Genomic DNA, 12,201 nt, shown 5'->3' with positions numbered 1-12,201 from the left:
TTGTTTTCATGAAACCTGCGCTTCCCCTACAAGAGTTCGACCTACCATTATAGGAAAACGTGTTTTCGTGAAGAAATCATGACAAACTAACACAAAATGAAGATTTCATTATAACTTGACATTCTGAGTTGTTTTCATGAAACCTGCGCTTCCCCTACAAGAGTTCCACCTACCATTATAGGAAAACGTGTTTTCGTGAAGAAATCATGACAAACTAACACAAAATGAAGATTTCATTATAACTTGACATTCTGAGTTGTTTTCATGAATCCTGCGCTTCCCCTACAAGAGTTCGACCTACCATTATAGGAAAACGTGTTTTCGTGAAGAAATCATGACAAACTAACACAAAATGAAGATTTCATTATAACTTGACATTCTGAGTTGTTTTCATGAAACCTGCGCTTCCCCTACAAGAGTTCGACCTACCATTATAGGAAAACGTGTTTTCGTGAAGAAATCATGACAAACTAACACAAAATGAAGATTTCATTATAACTTGACATTCTGAGTTGTTTTCATGAAACCTGCGCTTCCCCTACAAGAGTTCGACCTACCCTTATAGGAAAACGTGTTTTCGTGAAGAAATCATGACAAACTAACACAAAATGAAGATTTCATTATAACTTGACATTCTGAGTTGTTTTCATGAAACCTGCGCTTCCCCTACAAGAGTTCGACCTACCATTATAGGAAAACGTGTTTTCGTGAAGAAATCATGACAAACTAACACAAAATGAAGATTTCATTATAACTTGACATTCTGAGTTGTTTTCATGAAACCTGCGCTTCCCCTACAAGAGTTCGACCTACCATTATAGGAAAACGTGTTTTCGTGAAGAAATCATGACAAACTAACACAAAATGAAGATTTCATTATAACTTGACATTCTGAGTTGTTTTCATGAAACCTGCGCTTCCCCTACAAGAGTTCGACCTACCATTATAGGAAAACGTGTTTTCGTGAAGAAATCATGACAAACTAACACAAAATGAAGATTTCATTATAACTTGACATTCTGAGTTGTTTTCATGAAACCTGCGCTTCCCCTACAAGAGTTCGACCTACCATTATAGGAAAACGTGTTTTCGTGAAGAAATCATGACAAACTAACACAAAATGAAGATTTCATTATAACTTGACATTCTGAGTTGTTTTCATGAAACCTGCGCTTCCCCTACAAGAGTTCAACCTACCATTATAGGAAAACGTGTTTTCGTGAAGAAATCATGACAAACTAACACAAAATGAAGATTTCATTATAACTTGACATTCTGAGTTGTTTTCATGAAACCTGCGCTTCCCCTACAAGAGTTCGACCTACCATTATAGGAAAACGTGTTTTCGTGAAGAAATCATGACAAACTAACACAAAATGAAGATTTCATTATAACTTGACATTCTGAGTTGTTTTCATGAAACCTGCGCTTCCCCTACAAGAGTTCGACCTACCATTATAGGAAAACGTGTTTTCGTGAAGAAATCATGACAAACTAACACAAAATGAAGATTTCATTATAACTTGACATTCTGAGTTGTTTTCATGAAACCTGCGCTTCCCCTACAAGAGTTCGACCTACCATTATAGGAAAACGTGTTTTCGTGAAGAAATCATGACAAACTAACACAAAATGAAGATTTCATTATAACTTGACATTCTGAGTTGTTTTCATGAAACCTGCGCTTCCCCTACAAGAGTTCGACCTACCATTATAGGAAAACGTGTTTTCGTGAAGAAATCATGACAAACTAACACAAAATGAAGATTTCATTATAACTTGACATTCTGAGATGTTTTCATGAAACCTGCGCTTCCCCTACAAGAGTTCGACCTACCATTATAGGAAAACGTGTTTTCGTGAAGAAATCATGACAAACTAACACAAAATGAAGATTTCATTATAACTTGACATTCTGAGTTGTTTTCATGAAACCTGCGCTTCCCCTACAAGAGTTCGACCTACCATTATAGGAAAACGTGTATTCGTGAAGAAATCATGACAAACTAACACAAAATGAAGATTTCATTATAACTTGACATTCTGAGTTGTTTTCATGAAACCTGCGCTTCCCCTACAAGAGTTCGACCTACCATTATAGGAAAACGTGTTTTCGTGAAGAAATCATGACAAACTAACACAAAATGAAGATTTCATTATAACTTGACATTCTGAGTTGTTTTCATGAAACCTGCGCTTCCCCTACAAGAGTTCGACCTACCATTATAGGAAAACGTGTTTTCGTGAAGAAATCATGACAAACTAACACAAAATGAAGATTTCATTATAACTTGACATTCTGAGTTGTTTTCATGAAACCTGCGCTTCCCCTACAAGAGTTCGACCTACCATTATAGGAAAACGTGTTTTCGTGAAGAAATCATGATAAACTAACACAAAATGAAGATTTCATTATAACTTGACATTCTGAGTTGTTTTCATGAAACCTGCGCTTCCCCTACAAGAGTTCGACCTACCATTATAGGAAAACGTGTGTTCGTGAAGAAATCTTGACAAACTAACACAAAATGAAGATTTCATTATAACTTGACATTCTGAGTTGTTTTTATGAAACCTGCGCTTCCCCTACAGGAGTTCGACCTACCATTGTCGGAAAACGTGTTTTCGTGAAGAAATCATGACAAACTTACACAAAATGAAGATTTTATTATAACTTGACATTCTGAGTTGTTTTCATGAAACCTGCGCTTCCCCTACAAGAGTTCGACCTACCATTATAGGAAAACGTGTTTTCGTGAAGAAATCATGACAAACTAACACAAAATGAAGATTTCATTATAACTTGACATTCTGAGTTGTTTTCATGAAACCTGCGCTTCCCCTACAAGAGTTCAACCTACCATTATAGGAAAACGTGTTTTCGTGAAGAAATCATGACAAACTAACACAAAATGAAGATTTCATTATAACTTGACATTCTGAGTTGTTTTCATGAATCCTGCGCTTCCCCTACAAGAGTTCGACCTACCATTATAGGAAAACGTGTTTTCGTGAAGAAATCATGACAAACTAACACAAAATGAAGATTTCATTATAACTTGACATTCTGAGTTGTTTTCATGAAACCTGCGCTTCCCCTATAAGAGTTCAACCTACCATTATAGGAAAACGTGTTTTCGTGCAGAAATCATGACAAACTAACACAAAATGAAGATTTCATTATAACTTGACATTCTGAGTGGTTTTCATGAAACCTGCGCTTCCCCTATAAGAGTTCAACCTACCATTATAGGAAAACGTGTTTTCGTGAAGAAATCATGACAAACTAACACAAAATGAAGATTTCATTATAACTTGACATTCTGAGTTGTTTTCATGAAACCTGCGCTTCCCCTACAAGAGTTCGACCTACCATTATAGGAAAACGTGTTTTCGTGAAGAAATCATGACAAACTAACACAAAATGAAGATTTCATTATAACTTGACATTCTGAGTTGTTTTCATGAAACCTGCGCTTCCCCTATAAGAGTTCAACCTACCATTATAGGAAAACGTGTTTTCGTGAAGAAATCATGACAAACTAACACAAAATGAAGATTTCATTATAACTTGACATTCTGAGTGGTTTTCATGAAACCTGCGCTTCCCCTATAAGAGTTCAACCTACCATTATAGGAAAACGTGTTTTCGTGAAGAAATCATGACAAACTAACACAAAATGAAGATTTCATTATAACTTGACATTCTGAGTTGTTTTCATGAAACCTGCGCTTCCCCTACAAGAGTTCGACCTACCATTATAGGAAAACGTGTTTTCGTGAAGAAATCATGACAAACTAACACAAAATGAAGATTTCATTATAACTTGACATTCTGAGTTGTTTTCATGAAACCTGCGCTTCCCCTACAAGAGTTCGACCTACCATTATAGGAAAACGTGTTTTCGTGAAGAAATCATGACAAACTAACACAAAATGAAGATTTCATTATAACTTGACATTCTGAGTTCATTTCATGAAACCTGCGCTTCCCCTACAAGAGTTCGACCTACCATTATAGGAAAACGTGTTTTCGTGAAGAAATCATGACAAACTAACACAAAATGAAGATTTCATTATAACTTGACATTCTGAGTTGTTTTCATGAAACCTGCGCTTCCCCTACAAGAGTTCGACCTACCATTATAGGAAAACGTGTTTTCGTGAAGAAATCATGACAAACTAACACAAAATGAAGATTTCATTATAACTTGACATTCTGAGTTGTTTTCATGAAGCCTGCGCTTCCCCTACAAGAGTTCGACCTACCATTATAGGAAAACGTGTTTTCGTGAAGAAATCATGACAAACTAACACAAAATGAAGATTTCATTATAACTTGACATTCTGAGTTTATTTCATGAAACCTGCGCTTCCCCTATAAGAGTTCGACGTAACATTATAGGAAAACGTGTTTTCGTGAAGAAATCATGACAAACTAACACAAAATGAAGATTTCATTATAACTTGACATTCTGAGTTGTTTTCATGAAACCTGCGCTTCCCCTACAAGAGTTCGACCTACCATTATAGGAAAACGTGTTTTCGTGAAGAAATCATGACAAACTAACACAAAATGAAGATTTCATTATAACTTGACATTCTGAGTTGTTTTCATGAAACCTGCGCTTCCCCTACAAGAGTTCGACCTACCATTATAGGAAAACGTGTTTTCGTGAAGAAATCATGACAAACTAACACAAAATGAAGATTTCATTATAACTTGACATTCTGAGTTTATTTCATGAAACCTGCGCTTCCCCTATAAGAGTTCGACGTAACATTATAGGAAAACGTGTTTTCGTGAAGAAATCATGACAAACTAACACAAAATGAAGATTTCATTATAACTTGACATTCTGAGTTGTTTTCATGAAACCTGCGCTTCCCCTACAAGAGTTCGACCTACCATTATAGGAAAACGTGTTTTCGTGAAGAAATCATGACAAACTAACACAAAATGAAGATTTCATTATAACTTGACATTCTGAGTTGTTTTCATGAAACCTGCGCTTCCCCTACAAGAGTTCGACCTACCATTATAGGAAAACGTGTTTTCGTGAAGAAATCATGATAAACTAACACAAAATGAAGATTTCATTATAACTTGACATTCTGAGTTGTTTTCATGAAACCTGCGCTTCCCCTACAAGAGTTCGACCTACCATTATAGGAAAACGTGTGTTCGTGAAGAAATCTTGACAAACTAACACAAAATGAAGATTTCATTATAACTTGACATTCTGAGTTGTTTTTATGAAACCTGCGCTTCCCCTACAGGAGTTCGACCTACCATTGTCGGAAAACGTGTTTTCGTGAAGAAATCATGACAAACTTACACAAAATGAAGATTTTATTATAACTTGACATTCTGAGTTGTTTTCATGAAACCTGCGCTTCCCCTACAAGAGTTCGACCTACCATTATAGGAAAACGTGTTTTCGTGAAGAAATCATGACAAACTAACACAAAATGAAGATTTCATTATAACTTGACATTCTGAGTTGTTTTCATGAAACCTGCGCTTCCCCTACAAGAGTTCAACCTACCATTATAGGAAAACGTGTTTTCGTGAAGAAATCATGACAAACTAACACAAAATGAAGATTTCATTATAACTTGACATTCTGAGTTGTTTTCATGAATCCTGCGCTTCCCCTACAAGAGTTCGACCTACCATTATAGGAAAACGTGTTTTCGTGAAGAAATCATGACAAACTAACACAAAATGAAGATTTCATTATAACTTGACATTCTGAGTTGTTTTCATGAAACCTGCGCTTCCCCTATAAGAGTTCAACCTACCATTATAGGAAAACGTGTTTTCGTGCAGAAATCATGACAAACTAACACAAAATGAAGATTTCATTATAACTTGACATTCTGAGTGGTTTTCATGAAACCTGCGCTTCCCCTACAAGAGTTCGACCTACCATTATAGGAAAACGTGTTTTCGTGAAGAAATCATGACAAACTAACACAAAATGAAGATTTCATTATAACGACATTCTGAGTTGTTTTCATGAAACCTGCGCTTCCCCTACAAGAGTTCGACCTACCATTATAGGAAAACGTGTTTTCGTGAAGAAATCATGACAAACTAACACAAAATGAAGATTTCATTATAACTTGACATTCTGAGTTGTTTTCATGAAACCTGCGCTTCCCCTACAAGAGTTCGACCTACCATTATAGGAAAACGTGTTTTCGTGAAGAAATCATGACAAACTAACACAAAATGAAGATTTCATTATAACTTGACATTATGAGTTCATTTCATGAAACCTGCGCTTCCCCTAAAAGAGTTCCACCTACCATTATAGGAAAACGTGTTTTCGTGAAGAAATCATGACAAACTAACACAAAATGAAGATTTCATTATAACTTGACATTCTGAGTTGTTTTCATGAAACCTGCGCTTCCCCTACAAGAGTTCGACCTACCATTATAGGAAAACGTGTTTTCGTGAAGAAATCATGACAAACTAACAAAATGAAGATTTCATTATAACTTGACATTCTGAGTTGTTTTTATGAAACCTGCGCTTCCCCTACAAGAGTTCGACCTACCATTATAGGAAAACGTGTTTTCGTGAAGAAATCATGACAAACTAACACAAAATGAAGATTTCATTATAACTTGACATTCTGAGTTGTTTTCATGAAACCTGCGCTTCCCCTACAAGAGTTCGACCTACCATTATAGGAAAACGTGATTTCGTGAAGAAATCATGACAAACTAACACAAAATGAAGATTTCATTATAACTTGACATTCTGAGTTGTTTTCATGAAACCTGCGCTTCCCCTACAAGAGTTCGACCTACCATTATAGGAAAACGTGTTTTCGTGAAGAAATCATGACAAACTAACACAAAATGAAGATTTCATTATAACTTGACATTCTGAGTTGTTTTCATGAAACCTGCGCTTCCCCTACAAGAGTTCGACCTACCATTATAGGAAAACGTGTTTTCGTGAAGAAATCATGACAAACTAACACAAAATGAAGATTTCATTATAACTTGACATTCTGAGTTCATTTCATGAAACCTGCGCTTCCCCTATAAGAGTTCGACGTAACATTTTAGGAAAATGTGTTTTAGTGAAGAAATCATGACAAACTAACACAAAATGAAGATTTCATTATAACTTGACATTCTGAGTTCATTTCATGAAACCTGCGCTTCCCCTATTATAGTTCAACCTACCATTATAGGAAAATGTGTTTTCGTGAAGAAATCATGACAAACTAACACAAAATTAAGATTTCATTATAACTTGACATTCTGAGTTCATTTCATGAAACCTGCGCTTCCCCTACAAGAGTTCGACCTACCATTATAGGAAAACGTGTTTTCGTGAAGAAATCATGACAAACTAACACAAAATGAAGATTTCATTATAACTTGACATTCTGAGTTGTTTTCATGAAACCTGCGCTTCCCCTACAAGAGTTCGACCTACCATTATAGGAAAACGTGTTTTCGTGAAGAAATCATGACAAACTAACACAAAATGAAGATTTCATTATAACTTGACATTCTGAGTTGTTTTCATGAAACCTGCGCTTCCCCTACAAGAGTTCGACCTACCATTATAGGAAAACGTGTTTTCGTGAAGAAATCATGACAAACTAACACAAAATGAAGATTTCATTATAACTTGACATTCTGAGTTGTTTTCATGAAACCTGCGCTTCCCCTACAAGAGTTCAACCTACCATTATAGGAAAACGTGTTTTCGTGAAGAAATCATGACAAACTAACACAAAATGAAGATTTCATTGTAACTTGACAATCTGAGTTGTTTTCATGAAACCTGCGCTTCCCCTACAAGAGTTCGACCTACCATTATAGGAAAACGTGTTTTCGTGAAGAAATCATGACAAACTAACACAAAATGAAGATTTCATTATAACTTGACATTCTGAGTTGTTTTCATGAAACCTGCGCTTCCCCTACAAGAGTTCGACCTACCATTATAGGAAAACGTGTTTTCGTGAAGAAATCATGACAAACTAACACAAAATGAAGATTTCATTATAACTTGACATTCTGAGTTGTTTTCATGAAACCTGCGCTTCCCCTACAAGAGTTCGACCTACCATTATAGGAAAACGTGTTTTCGTGAAGAAATCATGACAAACTAACACAAAATGAAGATTTCATTATAACTTGACATTCTGAGTTGTTTTCATGAAACCTGCGCTTCCCCTACAAGAGTTCGACCGACCATTATAGGAAAACGTGTTTTCGTGAAGAAATCATGACAAACTAACACAAAATGAAGATTTCATTATAACTTGACATTCTGAGTTGTTTTCATGAAACCTGCGCTTCCCCTACAAGAGTTCGACCTACCATTATAGGAAAACGTGTTTTCGTGAAGAAATCATGACAAACTAACACAAAATGAAGATTTCATTATAACTTGACATTCTGAGTTGTTTTCATGAAACCTGCGCTTCCCCTATAAGAGTTCAACCTACCATTATAGGAAAACGTGTTTTCGTGCAGAAATCATGACAAACTAACACAAAATGAAGATTTCATTATAACTTGACATTCTGAGTGGTTTTCATGAAACCTGCGCTTCCCCTATAAGAGTTCAACCTACCATTATAGGAAAACGTGTTTTCGTGAAGAAATCATGACAAACTAACACAAAATGAAGATTTCATTATAACTTGACATTCTGAGTTGTTTTCATGAAACCTGCGCTTCCCCTACAAGAGTTCGACCTACCATTATAGGAAAACGTGTTTTCGTGAAGAAATCATGACAAACTAACACAAAATGAAGATTTCATTATAACTTGACATTCTGAGTTGTTTTCATGAAACCTGCGCTTCCCCTATAAGAGTTCAACCTACCATTATAGGAAAACGTGTTTTCGTGAAGAAATCATGACAAACTAACACAAAATGAAGATTTCATTATAACTTGACATTCTGAGTGGTTTTCATGAAACCTGCGCTTCCCCTATAAGAGTTCAACCTACCATTATAGGAAAACGTGTTTTCGTGAAGAAATCATGACAAACTAACACAAAATGAAGATTTCATTATAACTTGACATTCTGAGTTGTTTTCATGAAACCTGCGCTTCCCCTACAAGAGTTCGACCTACCATTATAGGAAAACGTGTTTTCGTGAAGAAATCATGACAAACTAACACAAAATGAAGATTTCATTATAACTTGACATTCTGAGTTGTTTTCATGAAACCTGCGCTTCCCCTACAAGAGTTCGACCTACCATTATAGGAAAACGTGTTTTCGTGAAGAAATCATGACAAACTAACACAAAATGAAGATTTCATTATAACTTGACATTCTGAGTTGTTTTCATGAAACCTGCGCTTCCCCTACAAGAGTTCGACCTACCATTATAGGAAAACGTGTTTTCGTGAAGAAATCATGACAAACTAACACAAAATGAAGATTTCATTATAACTTGACATTCTGAGTTGTTTTTATGAAACCTGCGCTTCCCCTACAAGAGTTCGACCTACCATTATAGGAAAACGTGTTTTCGTGAAGAAATCATGACAAACTAACACAAAATGAAGATTTCATTATAACTTGACATTCTGAGTTGTTTTCATGAAACCTGCGCTTCCCCTACAAGAGTTCGACCTACCATTATAGGAAAACGTGTTTTCGTGAAGAAATCATGACAAACTAACACAAAATGAAGATTTCATTATAACTTGACATTCTGAGTTGTTTTTATGAAACCTGCGCTTCCCCTACAAGAGTTCGACCTACCATTATAGGAAAACGTGTTTTCGTGAAGAAATCATGACAAACTAACACAAAATGAAGATTTCATTATAACTTGACATTCTGAGTTGTTTTCATGAAACCTGCGCTTCCCCTACAAGAGTTCGACCTACCATTATAGGAAAACGTGTTTTCGTGAAGAAATCATGACAAACTAACACAAAATGAAGATTTCATTATAACTTGACATTCTGAGTTTATTTCATGAAACCTGCGCTTCCCCTATAAGAGTTCGACGTAACATTATAGGAAAACGTGTTTTCGTGAAGAAATCATGACAAACTAACACAAAATGAAGATTTCATTATAACTTGACATTCTGAGTTGTTTTCATGAAACCTGCGCTTCCCCTACAAGAGTTCGACCTACCATTATAGGAAAACGTGTTTTCGTGAAGAAATCATGACAAACTAACACAAAATGAAGATTTCATTATAACTTGACATTCTGAGTTGTTTTTATGAAACCTGCGCTTCCCCTACAAGAGTTCGACCTACCATTATAGGAAAACGTGTTTTCGTGAAGAAATCATGACAAACTAACACAAAATGAAGATTTCATTATAACTTGACATTCTGAGTTGTTTTCATGAAACCTGCGCTTCCCCTACAAGAGTTCGACCTACCATTATAGGAAAACGTGTTTTCGTGAAGAAATCATGACAAACTAACAAAATGAAGATTTCATTATAACTTGACATTCTGAGTTGTTTTTATGAAACCTGCGCTTCCCCTACAAGAGTTCGACCTACCATTATAGGAAAACGTGTTTTCGTGAAGAAATCATGACAAACTAACACAAAATGAAGATTTCATTATAACTTGACATTCTGAGTTGTTTTCATGAAACCTGCGCTTCCCCTACAAGAGTTCGACCTACCATTATAGGAAAACGTGTTTTCGTGAAGAAATCATGACAAACTAACAAAATGAAGATTTCATTATAACTTGACATTCTGAGTTGTTTTTATGAAACCTGCGCTTCCCCTACAAGAGTTCGACCTACCATTATAGGAAAACGTGTTTTCGTGAAGAAATCATGACAAACTAACACAAAATGAAGATTTCATTATAACTTGACATTCTGAGTTGTTTTCATGAAACCTGCGCTTCCCCTACAAGAGTTCGACCTACCATTATAGGAAAACGTGTTTTCGTGAAGAAATCATGACAAACTAACACAAAATGAAGATTTCATTATAACGACATTCTGAGTTGTTTTCATGAAACCTGCGCTTCCCCTACAAGAGTTCGACCTACCATTATAGGAAAACGTGTTTTCGTGAAGAAATCATGACAAACTAACACAAAATGAAGATTTCATTATAACTTGACATTCTGAGTTCATTTCATGAAACCTGCGCTTCCCCTACAAGAGTTCGACCTACCATTATAGGAAAACGTGTTTTCGTGAAGAAATCATGACAAACTAACACAAAATGAAGATTTCATTATAACTTGACATTCTGAGTTGTTTTCATGAAACCTGCGCTTCCCCTACAAGAGTTCGACCTACCATTATAGGAAAACGTGTTTTCGTGAAGAAATCATGACAAACTAACACAAAATGAAGATTTCATTATAACTTGACATTCTGAGTTGTTTTCATGAAACCTGCGCTTCCCCTATAAGAGTTCAACCTACCATTATAGGAAAACGTGTTTTCGTGAAGAAATCATGACAAACTAACACAAAATGAAGATTTCATTATAACTTGACATTCTGAGTGGTTTTCATGAAACCTGCGCTTCCCCTATAAGAGTTCAACCTACCATTATAGGAAAACGTGTTTTCGTGAAGAAATCATGACAAACTAACACAAAATGAAGATTTCATTATAACTTGACATTCTGAGTTGTTTTCATGAAACCTGCGCTTCCCCTACAAGAGTTCGACCTACCATTATAGGAAAACGTGTTTTCGTGAAGAAATCATGACAAACTAACACAAAATGAAGATTTCATTATAACTTGACATTCTGAGTTGTTTTCATGAAACCTGCGCTTCCCCTACAAGAGTTCGACCTACCATTATAGGAAAACGTGTTTTCGTGAAGAAATCATGACAAACTAACACAAAATGAAGATTTCATTATAACTTGACATTCTGAGTTGTTTTCATGAAACCTGCGCTTCCCCTACAAGAGTTCGACCTACCATTATAGGAAAACGTGTTTTCGTGAAGAAATCATGACAAACTAACACAAAATGAAGATTTCATTATAACTTGACATTCTGAGTTGTTTTCATGAAACCTGCGCTTCCCCTACAAGAGTTCGACCTACCATTATAGGAAAACGTGTTTTCGTGAAGAAATCATGACAAACTAACACAAAATGAAGATTTCATTATAACTTGACATTCTGAGTTGTTTTCATGAAACCTGCGCTTCCCCTACAAGAGTTCGACCTACCATTAT

This window comes from Paramormyrops kingsleyae, unplaced genomic scaffold, assembly GCF_048594095.1.
Source record: "Paramormyrops kingsleyae isolate MSU_618 unplaced genomic scaffold, PKINGS_0.4 ups95, whole genome shotgun sequence".
NCBI classification, from domain to species: domain Eukaryota; kingdom Metazoa; phylum Chordata; class Actinopteri; order Osteoglossiformes; family Mormyridae; genus Paramormyrops; species Paramormyrops kingsleyae.
Note: the sequence above shows the minus strand (reverse complement) of the source record.